Source organism: Trachemys scripta, chromosome 14 (genome assembly GCF_013100865.1).
Source record: "Trachemys scripta elegans isolate TJP31775 chromosome 14, CAS_Tse_1.0, whole genome shotgun sequence".
Classification (NCBI taxonomy): Eukaryota; Metazoa; Chordata; order Testudines; family Emydidae; genus Trachemys; species Trachemys scripta.
Window position 1 is genome coordinate 14,763,572 of NC_048311.1, and position 26,449 is coordinate 14,790,020.

Consider the following 26,449-nt stretch of genomic DNA (forward strand, 5'->3'; position numbering starts at 1 on the left):
AGAACTCATCAGCATTCTCTGACTCCCAGGCCGAACTAGGATTCAGTGTTGGTTCTATGTAATAATTATCATCTTCTTCCATTTTATGTGTAGGGCAGTGCGTTATTGTAGAGTTGCTTGTGAATATAGACAGGACTGTTTATGTTTCAGGGGGAGAGAAGAACAGCATTTAATTTGAAGGGGAAACCCCCATTTAAAATGACAAGGCCATTGCAAATGGATAGGAAGAAAAGAGAAAAGGGAAGTCAATTAAATTAGTTAGTGCATTTATATGGAAGGTGCTCAGCTACCATGGTGATGGACAGCAGCATAAAGCCCCTAAGGATTAATAATCAGAAGAGAAAAGCAAACCAGAAAGATATGCTGGGCCAAGATTTTGAATAGGATCAGAGGAATTGTCATATTGGGTCAGACCAGGGGTCTGTCTAGCTCATTATCCTTCTCCAATAGAGGCTGGTACGAGCTGCTTTAGAGGAAGAAGCAAGAAACCCTGCAGTAGGGCAGTGAACGGATGTCCCGACCCCAGGGGACATATCTTCCTAACCTCAATTAGCTAGTGGTTGGCTCATGCCCTGCAATGTACTAATATGACTTCTGCTATTGTAGAACAGCTGGTCGTAGTCTAGTTCAGAGTGAGCAGGTATGCACCGACCAAAACCACCATCACTGTGGGAACGAATTGGCATCCTCTGTGGGCGGGCTCAGGGCAATCTGTTGTGTTTCTGTTATATTTGGAAAGTCATCCCAAAGTCCACCACATGGCGAGTCCAAGGGGGAGTGTGTGACCATCAGACATTCCCTAAAAGCACAGCTACCTGCAATGGTTTGACCCCTGCACCTCTGGACTGAAAAGAGGACCCACAACACTGTCAGCAGGGAACTGAAAATTGCCAGTGACTTAAAAGGAGGTGGAAAACTCCAGGTTTGATGATCCAAGCAAAGGCTACCCATCATCCTGATTCCCTAGCCAAACTCACCCTGCAGAAGGGAATTCCTGCCATCAACCGGCCTAATTAAAGGCATTGAACTCTGCAGCAGTTATTCCTTGAAGTGCCTTAATACAACGTGACACCTGGCATACGCAAGGAGCCCGGTCACACACCCATGCACAGACGGTTCTCATTTCTAAGGGGCTTTGGCATTTGTGGGGGGTGTACCATCTGCAGCATGCTTCCTCCATTTATCCTGCTGGGGAGATCTGGAGCAGTGAAGTGGTGGTTAGTTACATACCTGTGCTCACATTCACTTAGGGCTCTGGCAGGCTAGACATTCTGCAGAAGGCCTCATTGAGCGGAGGGGGTGGCACAGCTCAACGCGAAAGGTCAATTGAAAGGGAAGGTTTCAAAGCTGCGGCACAGGCTAAGATTGGCACCAAAAACTTTCCTCGAGGGGTATTAAAGCAGAAGGAACTGAACGAGCTGATCCTGGGTTTTAGCCTTTAGCTGCAGCATTGCTTCCAGGTCACAGGCTCCTGCACAGTAAGGACAATTAGCTCCTGAGCCTCTGGAGAAGTGTCTTTCTAAATTCCTATCCTCTAGAACTGGAAGGGACCTTGAAAGGTCATTGAGTCCAGCCCCCTGCCATCACTAGCAGGACCAAGTACTGATTTTGCCCCAGATCCCTAAGTGGCCCCCTCAAGGATTGAACTCACAACCCTGGGTTTAGCAGGCAAACGCTCAAACCACTGAGCTGTAGCCTAATGGTATGAAAAGGGTCTTGAAATGGTCTAAAATCAGGAAGCATTGGGGCACAGATGAATGCCAGAGGATTTTGGAGGCAGGTTCTACCACTGACTGCCCCTAGCCACCTACTGCCTGTGCTCCAGGGATATGGTCCCAGAGCATGGAAAAGAAGTGGATTCTGTTGGTTTATGGTTCGCCTCTCACTCTGTCATCTGCATTCCAGGCATGAGGTCCCAGAGCACAGGATCTTTCTTGCCTGTTTTAGGGAAGTGCTGGCCTCAACTTCCCACTCTCTTTCCAAGGATGGGCTTCTGGATACTGCCAGCGGTATGACCTGCACATGGTCTGACTCACTTTCCAAAGACAGACTCCTGGAATGTAGGTATCCAGGAAAGATTCTTCCAGTTCAGCCAGCCTTGTCCTCCCCACTGCACTCAGGAATGGGCCTCTGGAATGTGTGTTTTTCCTTCTTGTCGTCCTGAGAACATTTCACTCTACAGATCCCAAATCACAATGTTTAGGCTGGGTTCAGCAGACTCTCATGCAGTTGGCTTGACCGGGTTTTAGTTTCCACCAGAGCCACATGCCCAGCCCTAGGAAGAAACTTTTCCTTCTGAAACCACAGTGAGACAGTGACCAGGAAGAAGCAGACATTATCAGCCCTGAAGACTGAAGTCCCCTCTATCTGCAGAACATTAAAGCATAGGCAGGGGGCAGGCGCAGGCTCCCCACCAGTAAGCCGTAGCCTGATCTGGTGAGACCCATCTCTAAGGATCAAAAGAGAGTTCACTTCCCTTGACCCATTGCATCATTAGCCCCCACTGCTGAAAGTGCCAAAAGTATGCCAGACCATGCAGTGATGGTTTCTGGTGTGGACATCTGCTCCCGAGGAGCTAGGATGAAACCCATCAGTTCATTTATATAGGTCATCAACCCTCGACACCTTCTCAAGGACAACGAAAGAAATCAGTATTCTCCTAGGATTATTTCCTTCCACTGTGTGAGTGTAACATCACTGTGAAGTGCGGGATGCAAGCCCTCTCTTGTGGCTAATGTATGTAGAGACTCACAGCCCACTACTGCTGCCAGCTTGTAGAATTATTCTTTTAGTTCTTTGGATAGGGACCTGGGCTTTTAGATCTGAAGGTCCCAGGTTCAAACCATGTTGATGAGCCATGAGACTGGTCATTACAGGAGGACATCAATTGTCATTGTAAGGTTGCTCGTGAGTGCCAGGCTCCTTATGTTTAGGATGGGAGGAAAGCACTGAAATATTTGTTTTGAGATTCAAACACAAATAAAGGAATATAATGGTATTGCATACAAACAGTGAGATCAAAGGAAGATTAATTTGGGGCATATGAATATTGATTTGGTCCTTTTAAGATGACCAATAATATTCTCCTTCATAGCCCTAAAAATGGATGGCACGTGAAATGCATCTGAATTCATATTAATAAAATAATTATTGTATATTATTAAACTAACAATTGATTATTAAAAATACATTTAGTGAGGTTGGACCACAAAGTAATAGATACTTGCCTCTGGCATAGCTGCTAAACCTCAGTAAACAGTGATTATTAGAAACATGTTTACTGAGGCTTCATGATACCATGTGTATCAGTTACACAGGTCTTAAAACCCAGTCAGTACATTCATAATCCATATTTACTGCGGATTTATAGCACTGCAGTAGATCTACCGGTCTTCAGATATTGTTGCTGAGCCCCAAGAAATGTCATCTCAGTGCTTGTTTGATAGTGAATTACAGTATAATACGTGGGGAAAGGACTGGAACAATCAATCAAAGGCCAGAGAAAAAAAATACACCCAATTTCCTGCTCCCAAATCATGACAATAATATGGCTCCCTAACTGACCAATCACCTAACTCCTTCCATCTTTCTTTGATGGGCTGTTCCAGTGGGTTTGAACTACAGTCCATGAATCATTTGGGGGACATATCCATGTGCGGAACTACTTCAGCCACAGCAGTTCAACCACTGATGCTCAAACAGTGACACCTCCTGCTCGTAGCAACACAGTTCAGGGCTCTCTTAGGGTTTCCAGGGGCCATTTGACCGACTACATTCAAAAAGCCTCTCTCCATCCCAAGGGGGGTCTTTCCTTGTCAGGAGGGTTGTTGCAAATTGACTGTGATCACAACTGCAATGACACTAAAACTGGACGAAAACCAAATACCACCCAGAAGGACAGAACCAAACTGCAGACTGCCTGATTAGATCAGTGCAGGCCACAGCAACGAGAGGAGATTGAGGACTGGTAAATGGAATATCCTTCACCTAGGGAGAGGAAATGAACACAAGATGTAGTGCAAAATGGGAGGATAGGGCAAAGTAACTAAAGAGTTCTCTGTTGGGTCTGGAACTGGAATGTGTCTTCAATTATTATTTTCGCTAAAAGAACTTTGTCCAGATCGTCCGCTGGGGTAAAGCAGTGTAGGTCTATTGAAATCAACAGTGCTACGCTGATTTGCACCAGCTGTGGAGGAAAGGATGCTGGTTCCGTCTTTGCTTAGCATGATCTTGCCAAGATAACTGGACTTTTGAACAAGATTCCTTCCTTCTGACTATTTTTCCTTCTTTCCTGCCTGTTCTGAATATTTGAGTTCAGTGTCCATGGTGTGTACCAGACTAACAATCCCTGAGATTCACAAGCTCTCTGCATCCACAGAGCTGGTTCCTTATTCACTAATGAATGAGAATTCTTTTAGAAATGCTTAGAAGCATAGGCATTTATTCTTGGATTTGTAAAAAAGAAGATTATTATTGAGATCACAATAGTGCCTAGAGGCCCCAGCCAAGATCAGGGCTCCATTGCTCTGGGCGCTGGACAAACACGTAGTAAGTGACAGCACATGCCTTGATGTGCTCACAGCAGCAATCGACAAGGCAAAAGGGGAAGCAGATGCACAGAGAGGGGAAATGACTTCCCCACAGTCACACAGCAGATCAAAGCAGGACTAGAACTTAGGGCTTCTGTCTATTTGCCCATTGGCATCCACTACTAAACCAAGCCATCTCTCATGGAGAACAAGAGGAAGGAAACCTGCACTGATGATTGAAGAACTCCCTTAAGCCTGTCTTCTTTTGTTAAGGCTCATGTATTCCAGTACAGGTGACATTATGACTGCCGGAGCCTGATGGGTGATGCTATAAAATGCATGAAACCATACAAATTTCAACAATTGCTGCTACGTCTGACAGCTCTTTGCTGCCCAGCTAACACAAATTTTCTAAGAGGGCTTGGTAAGGAAATACACCCTACCTGGCCTGGGTGTAGGCAGTACAGCATGACCTGGATTTACCCACATAGAGTCACTAGAACAGTATCTAAAATAGCAGAGCAGAGCGTTGGTGGGTGGCTGGGACAGGTCTAGGGAGAAAGAAATTTTAAAAGCAGACCAAATTGTTCCTATTGGCTCCTGAACATGGATAGCTCTGTTCCCAGGCTGCGCCGCCATCTATCACTGAGCATGGCTGTCTTCATACAGAGCAAAAGCAGGAGCAGCGAGTGTCCTAATATGGCTGTGAGAAGAATCTAGCTCACTTGTTCTCATCACACCGGCATCCCAGGGGGTGTTGATCCTTTACACAAACTGTTGGGTGGCACAAATTGTATTTAAATCCCCCTCTACAGGCAGTGGCAGAGCCAGGTTTCGCAACTGGGGCGTGGGGGCAATGAGTCATTGGTTGTGGGGCAGAGAGCAAGCCTGCCCTACACTCATCTAGCAGTCGTGGCTCCTGTCCTGTGGGGCCAGACCCAACTCCCCATTCCAGGCATTGCCATCTGGCACATGAGGTCAAAGCACCGCTCAGGTTTGGCCAACCCACCCCTCTGTCATGACCAAGCGGCAGCCGGGCCGAATTTGAGCAAATGACATTGCAACATGGTGCATGGGGTCACAGTGCCATGCAACCCCACATGCCATGTCACAACTCTGGGAGTGGGGAGCTGGGCCCAGCTCCGCAGGACAGCAGGCACCGCTGCTGGGTGAGAGCAAGGCGGGCTCACGCTCCAGTCCCGAAAAGGCATCACACAAAGTTCGCTTGGCAGGGAGGGCTATTAGTTTCACCACTGACTATAGGGAAAGATCAAGTAACCTTCTCTCAGAAACTCTGACAGAAAGTGAATCTGAAGGAGCAGAAGAATAGCTGTCCCTTTTTCATCGTCACCATCCCCGCCTCATAAATAATAATAATAATAATTGCCCTGTATTGGGGTGGTAGTGCCACGGGGCCTCGGTCTAGGATCAAGGCTTCACTGTGCTAGAGTCTCTACAAAGATATCATACAAATATGGTTCCTGCCCCAAAACTCTTCCAACCAAGGCTGCAACCCTGGCCCGATTGAAGTCTAGGGCAAAATTCCCATGTTGAGATGACAGCCAATGGGTGGATATAACAAACAGACATGCTGAGAACACAGTAACAAGAAGAGGATTTAGAACAATGGGAACAGCGCACCAGCTGCCTAACCCATTTCTTTTGTTTTCTAAGATCTCCCACATCCCTCATGCTCTTAGACACATGCTTACCTCTGTTCACATGAGGAGTCCCATCTCACCAAGGCACTTAGATGGCACCCCTTTCCGTGGTATATGAGCAACTCAAAACCTTTAATGCATTTATCTTTGTGGCAAGTACAGTTACCATAAAATATAGATGGGGAACTGAGGCATTTGGCCAAGGTTACACAGAAGGCCCGTGGCATAGCTGGGAAATGAACCCAGGTCTCATTGTAAGATTCAGACCAGCACCAGGACTGCTGGATCATCCTTCCCTCACTGGAATTACTTACCTGTGTAATGTTAAGTGCTTGCACTGTATCAGTATCTATGTTAATGCAACACTGACCAGTGGTTTCCCTCTTCTAGTCTCTGCTTCTCCTTCCTCCAATAGTTTGGAGAGAGTGAAGTAGCCTGTACAGCAGGGCTTGAATGGGAGACATTTAATGAGGGAAGTGACTTTTGCTGCTAAACTTCTCCCCACAGGTAAGTGATCAAATGTGACATTTTACACATTGAGTTAATGTTATGTTCTCTTTGCGGTGAGCTGATCAGTACAAATGATTTAACGTGGGTGGACTGTACATATTAAGGAGAATGGAGAGGATAATGGGTAAATGAGAAGGAAACTCTTGGCCCTCCTTTTCCACAGAGCAACAACAAAGGAGTCAAACTGACTTCAAGGACCAAGGTGAGGTGTATAAGGTGGAGTCAGTTACGGGGGTGTAAGGAGACCTAAGTGATCAGCAAAGAGCCTAAGGACAGTCAGGAAGTTTAAGATGGTGTAACTTATGTGCCAATGAGCCGGAAGGAGGGGTCAGATTCATCAGCTTAGACTCCTCTCTGAATCTGAGTCTAAATTTCAACACATTAAACTGCTCAGAAGTCTAGCCTCGGGCACCCAATGTTATACAACCTCTGCCTCTGGATGCCTCTGCTAATGTACCTGCCATCGATTCTTTTTGTCACGTTCTGCCAACAGCCAGTTCTAGGTGCCAACTCAGAATGCAACGGTGTTGTTGGGATATCATCAGCAGGCAGACAGAAGAGTGTGGGAGCTGATGGATGATGAGAAGGCAGGTGGAGGAGAAAGGAACAAAAATAGGTACTAAAAACAAACCCTTAGCTCACTTGAAGGAAGAAGGGAGGGCACCAGACTAGTCAACATAACACTTTTCAGTGTTACGGAGATCAACTAGCTTTGCACTCAGATGATGAGCAAAGCATAAATGCTAGGGCTGGGATTTTCAAAACTGCCTAGGGGAGTTAGATGCCCAAGTCCCGTTAATTTTCATTTGGAACTGGGCCCCTTTTGAAATCTCAGCCTAAACAGACAGACAGACTGACAGGTGTATTCATTTCCCACAGAGGCTCAGGGATGTTTAAAGAGCAAGGTTCTCTGCATGAAATACAAACTTTCAGAACATAAGAATAGCCATACAGGCTCAGACCAATGGCCCATCTAGCCCTGTATCCTGTCTTCCGACAGTGGCCAATGCCAGAAATAAGAAATCTATTCAAAATGAGAATATAGGAAAATGGGAAAAATGATTACCTATTCCAATAAAGACCAGCCCCTGCCATTAGGGGACAAGGTCTGGAATTTAAGCTTAGTGGATCTTTAGCAGGTGCTTGCCAGCTATTACCAATAAGGATGTATAATACACTGGGCATTGTCTTATGCATACAAGCACCACTAGAGGCTACCACATACTGTACTTCATTAACTAAACAAGCCTGCAAGCCAATGAATGTATTAATTTCTAGGAGGAAGTCAGAGGTAGAACTGGAATCTGGGTCCCCGGCAGATGGCAGAGTCTCTTTTATATGTAACACACAGTGTGTTACACACTGCTCCCTAAACTCTCCCTCAACTAAATGAGCTGGGACTTGTCCTTGTGCTCCCCCACACAGGGGGTCACGAAATTAAGCAACTGACATGGCAGCAAATGGGTATTTTTTTCTGTGACTCCTGTCTTGCAGTTACGCTACTGTGTAAAACAACTATAATCATTTATTATTAATAGAAGTAGTTGAAATTTTTCACATGCGTTTTTTTAATATAAAAAGGGCCTTTTTTTCAAAACCAAACTTTTTTGCAAAAAATTGTTCACATGATCAGTTTTCTGATTCTCATGACATTTTCTGGTGTATCACATTTTTTACTAACATTTTTATTGACATATCCACCCTCCATGTTTTCAGAATCATTGATTTTTCCCCCCATTTACTGACAATGGCATTTTCTTACTGAACAAAGTTATTGATAAACAAAAAGCTTTGAAAATTTTTGTAAAATTTGTAATAAATAGTATAGTAGAAAATGTAGCAAAAACCAAAATGGGTCCATGTTGAACTCTGAAAAATGTAAAGTTTCAAAATATCTCACATAAATTTCTTTATTTTCCCCTTATCACTACCACCACTTAATTTAAAAAGTGTAGGTACAGGTACAAAAATAAATTCACAGATTTTGACAAATGTGATCAGATACCATGGAGATGTGTATGATCTTTAAAAGTTAGTTATAGAGCCTCAAAGATATTCAGACACCAAACTCCCATTGATTTCAACTAAAAGCTTTCTGTTGGTTGCCACAGGCTCTAGATCAGGCTTCTTTGCTTCAGTTTCCCATCTGCAAAACAGGGAAGAAGGTATCTCCCTCTACCTCACAGGGTGTTGTGAAGATAAATTCATTGATATATGTGGGGATCTCAGATATTACAGTGAAAAGCAGCATAAAATTATGTAAAATTTTAAAATTAACACAATATCAAGAAATAAGATTTATCCGCTCACCACAATAAAGGATATTTAAAAAAAACCACACAACCATACTGCCACCTGTCTTCCTCAAGCAAATCATTCTTGACTGAGGCAAAAGCCTGAAGAAAGAGACTGCTGCTTTCACAGGATCCCTACCTCCTTCACTCCGTTGACTGGAGGTGGGTGTTACAGGAGTGTTATATAAATGAGAGATATTGATATATATTTAGAGTTAGTTAATAGAGAAGCTTCCGGTAGATGGCACTCAAGAATATGTAGCGTAATTCCTGGTTTTGTAGGCCCAATAAACCTTGCTCTTGTGCATTTCAAATGGTTTCTTGTGTTCAGTAGAGCTGAAAACTTTTTGCACAAAATTTTTATTCTGAAAAAAGTGCAGATTTGACAACACTGAAACTTTTCACGAATGTGTGTCGATTTCACAAAATTGTGTTTCTCTAAAAACGTTTTTTTGAATTCCAAAGGCTTTGAATTGGGCAAGGTTGTCATTTTCCAAACAAAAGATTCAGAATTTTTGGTTTGAAATGACTTGTCATTTCAAAATTTCCTTTAATTTTACTTTAAAAAGTTTTTTGAAAGCTCAGAATCAAAATGAGATGTTTCAGTTTTGCCTAACTGAAACATTTCACTTAACCCAAAACAATTTATTTACCCAAGTTCTTGACTCGATAAAAATTAAAAAAAAAAAAATAAAAATCTGTTTCAGTCCAAGCTGGATCTACTCTTTGTTCGATATTTCAAAATTGACAATGAACCAAGAAAACCATTTTTCACCAAGCTCTAGTATCTCTCGCTTTACTTGAAGCATTTAACACTGGGGCTTGATTGAAACTGATATAAACTTGGGATCTGATCCAAAAGCCAGGCTCCAAATGAGGGAGACCTCCTGCAGAAAGAATAGCATGTGGTCATAAAAAGACCCCATAGTGATGCGTACGCGCAAGGAGGCAGGGTTTCGACTGCTTGAATAATCCTACTTTTGGCATGTCCTCATTTCTGAGTGTTCCAGTTTGCAACCTAAGGGATCTTTTAATGTAGTTTTTTTTTTCCTGTGGAATAGACAAAATATAAAGCTAATGATGATCATAAAAAAAAAATCAAAATCATTTACCTTTCACAGGGCAGCTCGAATAGGACTATTAAAGTGTAATTTGGTACATCATAAACTTTCCTATTAGAACAGAAAATGGAGCTGCTTGCCTGAGTTGCCAATTGGAAATAAAATAGTAGAGGGCTATGATCATTAGCATTGCTCCTTCTATTCAGATTACTTTTCATCAGTGGCATGAACAGGAAGAAGGTTTACATTTAGGTGACTGCCATGTCTCTGGAAGACAGGAGAGATGGGAATAGAAGCCTTGCCCTTTAGCACTGGCATGTGCATATTCATTAAAGGTTTGATCCTGCGCTCATTGAAATGAGCGGCAAGGTTCACACTCACTTCGGCAGTGGCAGGTCAGGGCCTGCGACCACAACTGAACCTCCAGTCCCTCAAATTTCATGCGACCAAAATGATCGGAGAGAGAGAGGTGCTAGAAATACCCGCAACGGAATCTGAACTGCTTGAAAGCTGAGCATTTTTGGCAAATCCCCAAATGATTTTTTTTTTTTAAAGGAAAACTGACTAGTTTCAGTGCAAATTGGCCCATTTTTGAGGAAAACTCAGCACTGTAAATGCCTGAAAACTTTGGCAGTTGCACGTTTGTCAGAAAGATTCCCTCTGCTGCAGTCAGACGCTGAAGGTGGTCCCGCTGCTCTGATACTTCCCTGACCCGCGAGGTATAAGTTAACTCAAAGTCACATACGCACACAATAAAACATACACTGTTATTTGTCTGACAGTAGCCCCTGGAGGCCCTAACTCAAATCAGTGCCTCACTGTGCTGGGCACTGCACAGAGAGATAGTGAGAGACAATCCCTGCTGCAAAGAGCTTACAGGCTAAGGAGACAAAGGGTGGGAGTGTAAACAGTGACAGACAGAGGGGATGTGTGTTGCCCAAGTTTGCACAACAACAGGTGAGTAGAAGAGCAAAAAGAGACATCCAGGTTTCCTGTGGCCCAAGGCAGTGCCCTATCTATGAGGCCACGCTGCCTCTGAAACCCTTACGCTCCTCAAGGCACGTGCATTCACTTCCAGTGAGTTTATGATCATGTTGTCTTTGCTCATGCTGACGCCTCCTGCTCTTTTCATCTTACCATTGGCCCGACCCAGCAAGCGCTTGCTACCAAGCATAGTGATTCTAACCATGATCAGTCACACGGACGTCAGTGAGCTCACTCATCCTAGTAAGCATTGTGCTGTCAGTAAGTGCCTGCAGGATCGGGCCAGTTGATTGTAAATCCTCTGGAGCATGGACACCATCTTTAGCACAGCTATGGCACTAAGTTATTAATCTTAATAATAGTAGCTGAGCCTCTAAACCTAAGGATAACCACAGATATGCAACGCTGAAGTATGTGCTGTGAAAACAAACCACACAAACTAACCCAGGAAAGAGGCTTTTTCCTCTTTAAAGAGAACACAAATTGCCATTTATATTCCTATACCAGCAAAAGCCCTAGTATAGACACAGTTATATCAGCATAGAAGTGCTCTTGTTGGTATAGCTTGTTTCATTTGGCAAACCAGTATAAACTGTACCAACAAAACTCTTTTATATACAAGCAAAGTGCTTTTGCTGATATAAGCTGTGTCTATACTAGGATGGTTTGCCAGGGTAGCTACAATCAGCAAACCTTTTCTAATGCAGATTAGGCCAAAAGTGTCCATGTAACCTTTTGCACCAGTTCAACCAAACGGATTTAAAATCACCCTTTAAGTTAAACTGGTGCAACTTTCTCCTGTAAACAGCAATGTAGGCTGTATCTTTGTGCTGCAGATCCAGTGGAAACAAGGCTGCCTTTGGCACTTGCAGAATTGATCATTGAAGTAGTTTCCATCTAGCTCCACTCGACCCAGACAGTTTTTCTTTTCCTAATGGAAAGTGAGTGAAACTCCTGGTCTTTGCCAAAATTTAATCTCTCTCACATGGGCATCCCTTCCAAAATTCATTCACATGCATTACGAGGAGTGGCATTCTTCAGTTGCATCCAGCAAATAGACATTGAAAGGAATCCACAGGTATGGATCACATCCAGATATGCACTCTGGGTGTCCAAAAAGCAAACGCTGCAATTGCCATAAATGTACTTTAACTTCTTGGAGATTTATTTAAAAACTTCCTTTTGGAATTATTTGGAGAATTCATTAATTGGAATTCTGCTCCCCCATATTCTGGCAGATCCAATTCTCCCTTCAGCATCTCCAGGACCCACTTTCTAGACTCCAGTGTTGGGAACATAACATTTATTTATTTCCCCACATCTGTCAATATAAGGTGACTGTTTTTGTAGGGGAGTCAGCAGTCCTTTCCATGGCTACCTAGTCCAGTCTGGGACTTACAGAAATCCACTAGGCAGCATAGGCTGTGTTTAATTACTAACTCTGATAAGATTATGATGAATGCTATACAACAACACAGATAGGGAGCTAGACAGCCAGAGAGGACTACAGGGTCCTGTCTCTCTAGTAGCCTCATCATTAGCCTTTTTATTCAATAGAGCTGGTTGGGGTTTTCCTTCAAAAATGCAGTTTTGGAAAAAAACTGAAATTTCCACTGGAGATATTTCATTTTGGATAAGTTTGACCTGAATCAAAACATTTTGGTTTGTTGAACTGAACCAAGGCATTTTGTTCTGAGTCAGTTAGATATTAAGCTGTCTCTCTCTAAGGCACTGTGGTACCTTCTGAGAGCTGTAGTTTGGATGCTTCATGCCCCTGTTCACTCTATGAGCTGGGCTCCTTGGTTGGATTACATTTCCCATGATGCACCATGGTCTCCCCTCTGACTGCGCCCCATAGTGCATCATGGGAGTCACATGGCTACAGAGCATTATGGTCCCAATTTGGGACAAAAACCAATGTCAAAACATTGGAATTTCCTGCAGGACAGAAATGTTGGTGTGAGAAGCTGACAAATAAGCCTATGAGCCTGGCATCACTAGCAGAGGAGGCTGAGGGGAAGGGGACAACACGAGAAGGGACCTTGGGCTTGGTTTTCTAGTTTGTCAAGATTGCACTTAGCAGGAAAAGAGGGGCAGTTCATAAGAGATACGGTCACAGCTCCCTGATTCTCTGCTCTCACCTGTGCAAGGGTCAAGCAACCTGGGGGCTGCATTAACTTGCACCAGCTGCCAATGATCCACAAGAGACCATATGGCAGCTGAACCTAGCTGATGTGCATTGTGCTCCAGTCATGCCTCCTCCTCCCTGTCCCTACACACCTCTACATGTCTCCTGCCCTAGGAGCTACTGGGAGAGTGGTGTAGGAGCTGTTTAAATTGGCTGTACAACCACTGACAACTCCCCAGGCTAGAGGAATTTCTAGCTAGGGGGAAGGCCAGTCCACTCTGACTGTGTGCACAACTTAATGGCAATCTCAGCAATTTTAAAGCAGATGAAGTTCCCAAATAGTTGGATACATGACAATCAGATGTGCCAAATCTGTTGCCACAAAAGATACTGAGTCACCAGACCGAGTTTGCATTGAGGTGCCAGTTTGAGGAAGCTGGGGTGTGTATTGTTTTTTTGGTATCTGTTGGAGATGGACACGAAAAGACCTGCAGAGGGGTGGAGTGTGTTACTGATAGCACTGTCAGCAAGATAAAGTCAGCAAGAATTTCAGGACATTTCCTCTAATCATCTTATTTTCATGTTGTGAAGGTTTTGGGTGGCTGGCATGGGGTGTAACCCTTGCTGTCACTAAGCAAAGGTTCTGTTTATGTTAATTTTTATTAAACTGAGTCCTGTATCTTTGTTAGCAGAAGGGGCATTATGCTGGCCCTTCCAATCCAGTCTATTCCTAACCCTCTGACTGAAAGAAGTGACCCTTATTTTCCATCTAACCCCCACTGTGACAGTATATTTTTGTTAGCAGGTAGAAGTGCTTCTAGTCAATATCAGTATCTACATGAGGCAGCTTTTAGCTGTCGTTAGTCCTCTTGTATTATAAAGACTGTTCCTTGGGCTCTTTCCCCCCTCCCCCCCCCCCCCCGTTTGACTTGGATTTGGGCCTTAATAATTAAATGGCAAGTTTTTACAGTCTGAGATTGAATTATAATTCCTGTTTAGAGTAATCAAAAATGATCAGAGTAAATGTTGCTAGCTCTCTCTCTCTATAGATTATATAAGATTTTGGTTCCAGACATTTGGATCCAATTAAATAGAGGATCAAATTAACTAGAGACTGAGCTGAGTGGAAAGCATCTCATTATCTAAAAGATGGAAACATGTGTCAGTTTATAAATGCTAAAAATAAAATAAGAATGTATTGAAATGAAAAGCAGAAGCTCTCAAAACATCAGCCAAATTCAGAATGTGTCCAGCCCGCCGTACTGGAAGCCTGTGAATAAGGTATTTGCAGTTCCATTATGGGAATCTTTGTGAAATAACGACCTTTTAAAAAAAACAGATGTTGCAAAAAAGTAGCAGCATCTTTCCCACTGTGACCCAAGGACCTCTTGAGGCTAGCTGGCAGAGGGCACAGGGGATCCCCTGAGTTCAGCAAAAGAATGTCATGTAAGGTCTCTAATGAAAGCCTGTGTCACACTGGTGATCATAATTTTTAGGCCGCGTAGTTAAAGGCATATCACTCAGGGGATGTCCATACAGCAGGTAAACACCTGCAGGTGCCCCAGCTCAGCTGACTCGGGCTGCGGGGCTGTAAAATTGTGGCATAGATGTGCAGGGGGAGGATCCCAGAGCCCCTGGTCCAGCCCAAACTTGAATGTTTACACAGCAATTTTTAGCCAACTGGGTCAGGCAGTGGCCCCCCTGCAGGTCTTTTATTCTGGTGTAGCGGTACTCTTCAAGGTAGCAGGCCTTGAGATAAACATCTTCAGAAAGGGAGTGGGAGACACTTATCACCCTGGTGGACTGCTGTGCAGTGTATGTTTGATCACCTAGCAAGCATGTCACAATTTTGTTTTATAAGCAGCCATTTATTTCCAATATGCTTACTTTCGCTCATGAATCTCTAAGTGCTGCATGTTAAGCAGAGCAATGAGCCTGAGATGAATGCTGTAAGCTGGCCTATACAATTCCTTTGGGAGTAGCATGTCAGAGTTCTGTGACTGTCCAGGGAAACAGGGACTGGGCGCTCCAAAGGGACACTCTCGGGGGCTGGTGTGTGCCTATCGCTAACCTGTACAGAGCGAGCGGGGCCTGCGGTGGCCTGGCAGGCAGTGCTTGTGTTGCCAGCAGGGCCGGCTCCAGGGTTTTGGCCGCCCCCAGCAGCAAAAAAGACGCAATCGCGATCTCCGGCGGCAATTCAGCGGGAGGTCCTTTGCTCCCAGCAGGAGTGAGGGACCGTCCGCTGAATTGCCGCCGAATACCTGGACTTGCCGCCCCTCGCCGGAGCGGCCGCCCCAAGCACCTGCTTGTCAGGCTGGTGCCTGGAGCCGGCCCTGGTTGCCAGGGGCTGGGGGAGTCAGGGAGCTGACCGCCCAGCAAGCACAGACAAGAGTGGTGAGGTGCCTCTCAACCCTGGGTACCCCAGGAAGCATCGCACCCACCTTTGCAATCAGTGAAATGGGGGGGGGATTAAATTAAAAGAACAGAAGGTTGGTTATTTTCTGGGGGTGAGTAAGAGGGTGTTTGGGACAATGTGGGATCTTGCAGAGACAAGACCATCGGCTGCTTCCAATTACTCCATTGTAAAGCCAAGTGACTCTGTTGACTTCTGGAAGTGACTGGCTCTACAAATGGGTGAGTGAGGATTTGGTGGAGCTCCAGGCCTTCAGTTCACTATCTCAAGGAGAATTCAGTCGGATCAAAGGTCTATGCTCAAGCAACAATCATGCAAAGAATCAAAAGCAGCAGCACCAATGTATCATTTTGTGCTAAGACTAAAATAGCAGGGTGCTATCCCTTAAACATGAGCTCTCTCCTCTCTTTTTCAGACAGTTTCCTCAACAACTCTGCTAACATTCAGCACTAGTCTTATCCCCCCCACCCTCACCCTCCAATGTACAAAATGAAAGTGAGATGTGAGATCTTGCAACCTGTGCTTACCTCCTGTGATGCTAACAGGATTTTCCTTCCTGCTCATCTGGACCTCACAAATTCTCTCCACTCATCTTCTTTTCTTGCCACACTATTTTGTCGAGCAAAGAGTGACAGCTTTTAGTTGACAAAGTGCTGGAAAACAGCTCCTCCCTCCACCAGAATCAAAGGCCCCATGCATAACTCTGCACAATGAATTAGGCTTTAGGCTAGCCCTTTCGAATCTAACCCCATATTTCTTCCCGGTCGTTTCTTTTCTCTCTCAAGTTTTGACAAATGCAAGTGAAAGCTTTCCAGAATAAATAACTTTATCTTTGGAAAACCCTGTGGCATCCCCTGGCAATTTGTTATTTTCCAATTCAATTTATTATTCATTGGCAGTTGACCTGGTTTAATTTTCTGCTATTTGTTTACTGAACAGGAAAACACAGAACACAAAGTCCTATAAAAGTCAGACTGAGTTAATTAAAAGTGGAACTGGGAACTCTTAACTCTGCCTCCAGAGCAGTTTTATCATCAGATCACCTTAAAAATGTCACTTTTTGCAGGAATTTGGACATTTGCAAGCCATTATTAATTTGGTGTGCAGTCCCTGCATTGCTGCCATCAAGAGGTGCTTGACACTATTATATACCATGGTTTGGGGAAAATGATAGTTCTCTAAGAGATTCAGAAAAAAAAGTTTTGAGAGTACTTTTTGCTCAGTTCCAGTGTACCGGCCCAATTTTGGCTCAGGTATCTGCATTCTGCCTCATTAATTCTTAAGTATTCCCAGCTGCTTCAATTGAATATAGTCATCTTCATTTTCTGCCTTAAAAGCACTGTGCAATGTTGCTGTGCTCTCTACTGTGTTTCACCCCAGAGGCAGCTGCATTTCCGCCATAGGGGAAGAGATCTTTGTACATCCCTTACTTATCTCATCTGTTTACAGTGAAGGAGGGAGGATTTTCTTGCAGTCAGTACACAAACACACACTGTGCTTTTAAAATGTATTAGAGTCTTAAATCCCATGCAAAATATTACACTGGTCTACAATTTTTGAGAAGTCGTCTGCTTCAGAGATAAAAATGTGCTATTTATTATGTATTTTGATGTGCTGAATTCAAATATGACAATTAAAACAACTGATTGGCTACTGTTTCTAAGATATTTACGTTTTTACATTTTATGTCTATGTATATTGTGTAGATTGTAGAGTTTTAATCATAAATTGTAAACCTAGGTCTGTTCATGTGTTTATGGTTGCTTTACATGATATTTCACCTGTCCTGTTTATGTAACACTTTAAAAATCAACAAAAGGGTTATATAAATAAAATTTATTATGAAACAAAAGGCAAAAAACTATTATGTACATAGTTTAGTCCTATTCAGTGTCTACTCGGCGCTTCTTGGCTTGTCTCTTGTATTCATTAAATGGAGCATCTCTTGTCACTGTCCAGCAGTAGTCTGCAAGCATTGATGGGCTCCATTTGCCCTGATAGTGTTTCTCCATTGTTGCAATGTCCTGATGAAATCACTCGCGTGCTCGTCACTCACTGCTCCGCAGTTCGGTGGAAAAAAAACTAGATGAGAGTGCAAAAAATATATCTTTAGTGACATGTTGCAACCAAGGTTTTTGTATGCCTTGAGGAGGTTTTCCACCAACAACCTGTAGTTGTCTGCCTTTTTGTTTCTGAGAAAATTTATTGCCACTAACTGGAAGGCTTTCCATGCCATCTTTTCCTTGCCACGCAGTGCATGGTCAAATGCATCATCTCGAAGAAGTTCACGAATCTGAGGACCAACAAAGACACCTTCCTTTATCTTAGCTTCACTTAACCTTGGAAATTTTCCACGGAGGTACTTGAAAGCTGCTTGTGTTTTGTCAATGGCCTTGACAAACTTCTTCATCAGACCCAGCTTGCTGTGTAAGGGTGGTAACAAAATCTTCCTTGATTCAACAAGTGGTGGATGCTGAACACTTTTCCTCCCAGGCTCCAATGACTGTCGGAGTGGCCAATCTTTCTTGATGGTAGTGGGAATCTCTTGCACAACTATCCCATTCGCAGAGAAAACAGTAGTACTTTGTGTATCCAGTCTGCAGACCAAGCAAGAGAGCAACAACCTTCAAATCGCCACAAAGCTGCCACCACTGATGTTGGTCAAGGTTTATGCACCTCAAAAGTTATTTCATGTTGTCATAGGTTTCCTTCAGATGGACTGCATGACCAACTGGAATTGATGGCAAAACATTGCCATTATGCAGTAAAACAGCTTTAAGACTCGTCTTCGATGAATCAGTGAACAGTCTCCACTCATCTGGATCAATGTTGAGGGCTGCCATCACACCATCGATGTTGTTGCAGGCTACAAGATCACCTTCCATGAAGAAGAATGGGACAAGATCCTTTTGACGGTCATGGAACATGGAAACCCTAACATCACCTGCCAGGAGATTCCACTGCTGTAGTCTGGAGCCCAACAGCTCTGCCTTACTCTTGAGTAGTTCCAAATCCCCGACAAGGTCATTCAGTTCACCTTGTGTTATGAGGTGTGGTTCAGAGGAGGAGGATGGGAGAAAATGTGGGTCCTGTGACATTGATGGTTCAGGACCAGAAGTTTCATCCTTTTCCTCAAGTGAGAATGATTCTGGTGCATCAGGAACCGGCAGTCCTTCTCCGTGGGGTACTGGGCGTATAGTTGATGGAATGTTTGGATAATGCATAGTCCACTTTTTCTTCTTTGACACACCTTTCCCAACTGGAGGCACCATGCAGAAGTAACAATTGCTGGTATGATCTGTTGGCTCTCTCCAAATCATTGGCACTGCAAAAGGCATAGATTTCCTTTTCCTGTTCAACCACTGGCGAAGATTTGTTGCACAAGTGTTGCAGCATATGTGTGGGGCACACCTCTTGTCCTGATCTCCAATTTTGCAGCCAAAATAAAGGTGATAGGCTTTCTTAACCATAGTGGTTATACTGCGCTTTTGTGATGCACAGGTCACTTCACCACAAACATAGCAGAAGTTATCTGCACTGTTCACACAAGTATGAGGCATCTCTGCTCACTTTGGCTAAACAGAAATGTGTCCCTTTGCAAAATCAAACACTGACAAATAAGAGAGCACGACACTGTATGATTTCTAGAGCTGATATAGGGCAATTTGTTCAGCAGAGTGATGTAAGCTTCGTTATGATTGCATCATCCATGACTTCTAGGAATAACATGATGCAATTCATATCATGTATGATGCAATACCAGCTTCAGATTGCATCATTCATTGTTTTGCCTAAAAAGCAAGTACTGTCCAAACCCAGTCATAGATTTATTCATAGATCCAGTCAAAGATGTATTTTAGTCATTTCTGGTTTAAATTGAGATCCCTTCCCTTTATAACTCACTTATCCTCTGCCATTCCCAAGTCAAGGGTCGTATATACTGACCCAATAGCATATCTTGAAAACTAGAGCCCAATCAACAATTTTAAGCATCATTTTCATTCTCAGTGACCCAGAATTAGTAAAGTTTGACTACATTTATTTCAGAAGCATTTTGGCTGTAGAGCAGTGTTATTTGCACATTAGCATTATTAATCATTAGCATTAGCCTCTAGAGCCCCCAGCTGAGATCAGTGCTTCACTGTGCTAGGAGCTGTACAAGTACATAGTTTAAAAAAAAAAATCACCCAGTCTCTTCCCCCAAAGAATTTTTGGCTCAGATTTTTCAAAGCAGGCTAGTGGATATGGATGATTAATTCCAATGCCTATGCAAACCCCTTAGCCAACACTGAAAATCTGAGCCTTCAGAGGTGGAAGTCAGACAAAGTGGGGAGAAAGGAAATATCATCCTCAATTGACATATGGGAAATAAGGCACCGAGAGCACTAGGGTACAATTTTGAATGAGACTTAGGAGCCTAAGCCACTTAGACACTGTTGAAAATTTTACCCAAGTTACTTGTCTGAGGTCACACTGGAAACTGACCCAAATTCTCCTGAGCCCCAATTTAGTGCCTTGACCACAAGATTTCTGTGCTGTACAGTGAAAATTGTGAAAAAAAACACTGGTCCAAATTCTATCCTTGGTTGCCACGGTGTGACTCTGGAGTGATTCCACTGAGTGCATATGCCGTTATTGTGGAGTTATACAGGTGTCACTCACAGCAGAATTGGATCAGGTTGCGAGGAGAGTCAGAACCAATTTTCGTTGCTGAAGTGTGATTTCAAACTATTTCTAGAACTGAGGACCATTTATGGGGAGAGGATAGTAGCTGGGAAAAGCAAGAACAACCTGGTCTGTGGTAGACCAACCAGAAATGGCTCAGGCTGCTGAACTGCTAGGAAGCAAAGAGGGATGCTTGAGAAGGAAGCACATGAATCATACGTGAGTGAAGGGTGGTGTGATGGCACGGAGGGGAGCTCTCCGTCTTCTGGAAGACTTGGGGAGCACAATGTAAACAGTTAAGTTCATAATGGGGTCTCTTCTGCATGCCAGGTTTAGAAATCCCCCAGCTCTTCCTGAACCTCCCTGCTCTCCTCCATAAAGGTTTCATTATTCATTTACCGGCATGCTTCTTTTAAGGGTTCGGAGGGAGGTGGTCTCCAAACGGGATCCAGCAGCCATTTCCAGTGCTCTTCACATAACCTCACAATCCCTCGGGCTGTGAGTAACTCTGGCACTCCAACTAACAGAGAGGGCCGATGGCCTTATGGCTAAGGCACTGGACCGATAATCAAGGACTGTTAGCCCAATTCTTGACTCTGCCACACACTCCCGATGTGACCTTGGAACAGTCACTTCAGGCGGGATCTGCAAAACAGTTCAGCGATAGCCTGAACTCTGATCCCATTGGCTTCACTTCTGAAAACCCCACCCTTAAATTCTCTCTGCCTCAGTTTCCCATCTGTCCCATGGCAGTACTACTACTTCCTTTGTCACCTCTATTTAAGTTGTACGTTCTTCAGGGCAGGGACTAGCAGTATAGGAGATAACCTGACGTCGTTGAAGCCAATGAGAGCTTTATGGATTTCACCTTGTGTTTGTACAGAGTCTAGTATATTGAGGCCTCTATCTCAATTGTTGCCTCTAGCCACTAGCATAATATAAATAATAAGAAGAAGAAGATGAACAGTGCCAGGGTCTAGCTGTCTCAGAGCAATGGAATCGGTCACCTTTCACTTCCAGGTCATAGGTTTTAATGCAGAGTAGGCTGCTATTTACCAAACGTAAATATCTGATGGCTGGTGGCAGCCAGCATGAAATGAACTTGTCTCAGTCTAGTAACTAGGGGAAAGCCAAGCACAGTTAGTATCCTTCTTGGAGGTTTCAGTAAAGAAGCCAAGGATCTGAACAGAGAATGATCTAACTTCTCAGCCAGAGCGGATTCATCTCGGTCAGAGCTGAGACATAGTCAAGGGCAGCCCGAGGGAAACTTGCATGGCTTCTGCTCATGCTGTACTGTCTTCAGGACAGCAGAGGACTTCAGACTACATCTACAGTGCCAGAAACACCCCACGATGGGAAGTCTCAGAGCCCTGGCCCACTGGCTCAGGCTATGGAGCTAAAATTAGCACATGAATCAGATGCGAGTGGCACGATGGCACTGAGGTGAGATCTCAGTCTTCTAGAAGACTTAGGTAGCACAATATCATCCATTAAGTTCATAACGGGGTTTCTTCCACATGCCAGGTTTAGAAACCTCCCAGCTCTTCCTGAACCTCCCTGCTCTCCTCCATAAAGGTTTCATTATTCAATTACAGGCATGCTTCTTTTAAGGGCTCAGAGGGAGAAGGTCTCCAAATGGGATCCAGCAGCCATTTCCACTGCTATTCACATAAACTGACAGCCGAAGGATTGTGAGGAACTCTGGCACTCCAAACTAACTGAGAGGGAGGGTGACCTTAGGGCTAAGGCACTGAGCCCAAGTCAGTTGACTCAGGTTCTGAGACTCGCTGCTGGGGGTCTTTTTTTTGTAGCGTAGCCATACCCTAAGGCGGTCGAGCCAGTACCAAGACAGAACAAGAGCTACTTTGTCCCTAAACCAAATATTCACAGGGGTCTGATCCAAGCATGCAGGTCACCCTGATCTCAGCAAGAAAGTGGCACGACCTATAGGACATTAAAGTACCACATACATGCACTGGGCGCCTGCTTGCCTGTAGTATTATCCCATGTGCTCCTGTTCCTCTGGTATCCATCACCACTCTCTTTTTCTAGATGTGGATCCCAGACTATGTGTTACAGATGTAAGCGCATGCAGCATTTCAGAGAAGGAAAGGAAAGCTATTTCTTATTAGAGGGATAATTTGCTGCGTGCCTTGAAAATAGGCGTCTGCATTTTGCATGCTACATTTTGAGCTAATAGTAAAAAGAAGAAGTGCCCCCCCAGTTGTTTCAAACAAAGCCGAGTCTTGGCAATACATGGCTACTGATGTAATGAGACAGATTTTCTCCATCAGGGAAATACTGAAAGGCAGAGAGACTCTTGCCTGGAGCTGCCAATTAAGTTATGCCAGAAGCAGGAAGAAGGTGTCCTGGATAGAACGGAGGCCGTTTGACAGCTGTGCAATTCACTAATATCTCTCTCCACCTCCTCTAATGGGTCAGCTGGCTTTTTTGTGTGCTACCCTATAACTATTTCTTAAGATCATTCCCACGTATTTCCTTTATGAGAGCTGGGAGTCTTGATGGGATCAGTGGGAAAAAACAGTTCCACATTAGAAATAAGGGAGTTTAGGGGTGAAATCCCGGCTCCATTGAAGGCAATGGATTATTGCCATTCACTTCAGTGAGGTTAGGCTTTCACTCTAGAGTTCTGAGGTGAAGCAAAGTGGATCCTCAGCTGGTGTAAATATCCATTGAAGTTAATAGAACTAGGAAAATTTACCCCAGATGAGGGTCTGTCCCACTGTGCTTTTCTGACGTAGTTTTTTTTTTTTTTTTAAATCTAATTTAGGACCCTGATCCTACAAATCCTTAGTGATGTGAGCAAGGCGTTACTCAAGCAGTAGCTTCACTGAAGTCAATGGGATCACTCCTGTGAGTAAGGGATTGCAAGCTCCAGCCTCTTAATTTAAAAAGTATTTTTCTGAGCTTGAAAATAACTTTTTCTGCTGCTCCTTATTTCTCTCCTCACACTGTTTCCCATTAGTTCAGAAATAAAGGATTATGAAATTGAGATGACCGTTATTTACACAAAAGGGAGGCCTCCCACAGCCTTTCAAAGTTTCCTGTTTGAATGATTTTTGTGTCCCCCTTATTTTGGGTCTCTGTCACACATCACACTGGGGCTGCAGCCAGAAGAGGTAAGGGCCTACGCATTGCATTGAACATCCTGAGATTTTGGTGGCAGGCCTGGGAAGGGGAAAAAAAAAATCCCCACAAAAGCCTGAGTATCAGGCCAAAAAACTAGTTTAAGCAGGTTTTCCCCAAATCCTCCAGGGGGTAAAGTCCAGGCGCTGCTGCTGCTTTGGAATCCCTTAGTGGAATATGCCCTACATAAGTATGGACTAGAGCAGCCATACCAGTAGCGACCCACACACATAGTGGCAGGATCTACTGCCTCAAGTGGCTACAGTTATACCAAGTGCCCCCGTGATAGAGTTGTCACTACCAAAGGACTCAAACTCTGTGACAACCTCATTGGACACTATCACCAGACATAGCTGCTCACTTCAAAGTGTTCTTGAAACGATTATAAAAAAAGCTTCCAACCACAACAGCCTTTTCATATATACCAGTTTCAAGCCACATTGAAGTTGCTTAAACATTTTGGCTTAGGCCTTCACCTTTTCCATTTAACTGGGGCTTTAGTAAGTGCATTCCAATAGGATGAAGTGTGCCTGCTTATCCCCAATCCTGGACTCTTTAGTTGGCTCCAACTATGCCTGATTTATGGTCTCCCTTTAAAGTCCCTCTTTGTTCACCATCTGGTGAAAGGATCCTGCAGTGGAGGATCGTTCTCTGGGGACTCCTCCTTTGCAACAAGGCAATGCACAAGCGTTAACGACACAGCCACTCCAGCCTGTCTGATCCTTTCTCTGTTAAAAGCCGTAAAGCAGCCCAGCTCATTCCATGGGAAAGTGCTGAGGGACACTGAGCGAAGCCGCATCAAGTGTCAGAGGAGTGAGTCTTGCTTTTGCAGAGCATTGCCGCATGATATCTCCTTCTCCTCTCCAAACCAACAACGAAAGACTTGCAAGGCCTTTAGCTTTTATGGAGTATCCAGTAGTTTTAGCATCTGGCAGGTAGCTCAGAACCTGTGCAATGACTAAGCCCATCTGCCCCCTACCCTGAGTTAGAGCGATAGGGAAAATTAAAATACTCAGTTCACCCACCAAGTTTGGAGGGGTGATCAGCAAGCTGTGAAAATACACCTGGATTTCAGTGGTTGGTGAGGGTCCTGTACCTCCCACGTTGCAAGCATTGTGCTTTGATGGGCAGTGCGGTAATTGCTGATGTTCTCTGACTGGAACAGAGTTGGCCTCCAACCTGCACTATATTTTGTGCCTCCCTGTCCATCGTCACAGCACCCAGCTTTTGGTGTAGCAGGGCTGATGGCAGCACCTTCTGGGGCTCACGAATGCTTCTTGCACTGGCCAGAAGGAGTCAGTAGAGAGCAATGGGAAGCACTCTCTGATGCCCATCTGGGGCTACCCACAATCTCAGCCACTGATGGCCCAGGGATGGGGAATGCTAACTGCCACCAACAGGAGACACTCCAACAGTGCTACTAGGGTTTTTTTTATTTTAGCCAGGGGAAAGCATGAATACAATCCCCCACTACCACAAATTATGCAGTCAAGTTTCTCACATTTGGGGAATCGCAGGGGTCAGCACACCTGCAGTGCAATTGATGAACCTCACCCTGGGAAAACCACCTTCGTGATCATAGTATCTCCCCTGCCAGGTAAGTTACCAGGCTACTTTCCCACCTGAATTGCTACTGTATGTTGCAACTTCGTGTTCCACCCCCTGAGATCACACAGCACTTCCAGGAAGGACTGAATCCAAAACACTAAGGCACAGCACTGAAACGCAAAAGAACTAACTCTGGATAAGGTCCAACATGCTACAAAACTAGCCTTTCCCATGGTATTTTGGCATTTCCTCTTCTAGAGGCAGCCATATCACATAGAGGAATCACCAAATTGAGAAATAACAGAAGGAGTTGGTTGGGAAATTTTCAATGAAATGATTTTTTCAACAGTAAATTCTGATTTGTTGAAACCAAAAATTTTCACAGAAACATCTCTGTTCTGATAACACTTTTGTCACTTTCTTTGGTCCTGGTCCAGGATGGAATCTCCAGCCAAAAACAGAGAGCACGAGAGACCAGCCCAAGAAGAGCCACCAGCGTAGGGCCCACTGCCCAACTTAGAGCAGGGATTTGAACCTGGATCTCCCACATTCCAGCTGAGTGCCCCAAACCACTGGACTATTCTAGCAGGAGTCTCACTTAGGTTTTAATTTCAGAAGGGCCAAATGTCATCCCAATATGAAACCTTGTGAGTTTTTCAGGAGACAGAATTCTGGTTTTCCAGTCAGCCCTACCAACCAGAGTATTTTGGTAAATTTCTGGATTTCTAGCACTTTCTGCTTCTTCTCCAACTAGAAATCTCCCCAGAAGAGCGTATATCAGCATGTCTGCTCACTGCTGGAAGCCGACAGCAAAAAAACAGGGCATCAAAATAATGCTGAGAAAACAGCACAGAAAGGAAGGATGGTTGTGTGGCTAAGGCCCTGGACCAGGCCTCAGGAAATCTTGGTCCAGCTCCCAACTCTGTCCCAGACTCCCTGTGGGAGCTAGGGCAAGACCATTAGAGTGAGTCTACACTGCAAAGAAAAACCTGCAGCAAAGCATCTCAGAGCCTGTGTCAATTGACTTGGGTTCCTGGGGATCATGCTGTAGGGCTAAAAATAGTGTAGCTAGTCAGGCTCCGGCTGGAGCCCAGGCACTGAGACCGTGGCTGGTTTTCAGAGCCAGGGCTGTAGCCTGAGCATGAAAGCCTTCAGTGCTATTTTTAGCCCTGCAACCCCAGCCTGAGTCAACTGATCCCAGCTCTGAGACTTGCTGCGGATTTTTTATTGCAGTGTAGATATACCCCTAATCTCTGTGCCTCAGTTCCACCATCTATAAAATGGCAATTATACAACTTTCATTGTTTAAAGCATGAGCACCTCATGTCCAGGACTGTCTCCTATTATGTGTTTGTACAGGGCCAGCATAACACTGACAGACCCCGGTTGTCGGTGGGCGGGATCAAACCTGGGACCTCTGGATCTTAGTGCTTGAGCCTCTACCGCATGAGCTAAAAGCCAACTGACTATTAGCTAAGGCTGTAGAGCAGACTCAAATCTCTCTCTCTC

The 26,449-nt window shown here is 44.4% G+C and overlaps 1 non-coding gene across 1 annotated transcript; it reads right to left on the bottom strand.

The window, feature by feature from the left end:
• Nucleotides 1–24,834: 24,834 nt before the first annotated feature.
• On the bottom strand, nucleotides 24,835–24,997 carry LOC117887837. Its single transcript, XR_004648219.1, has one exon. It is a non-coding gene; the product is annotated as a U1 spliceosomal RNA (small nuclear RNA).
• Nucleotides 24,998–26,449: the final 1,452 nt, after the last annotated feature.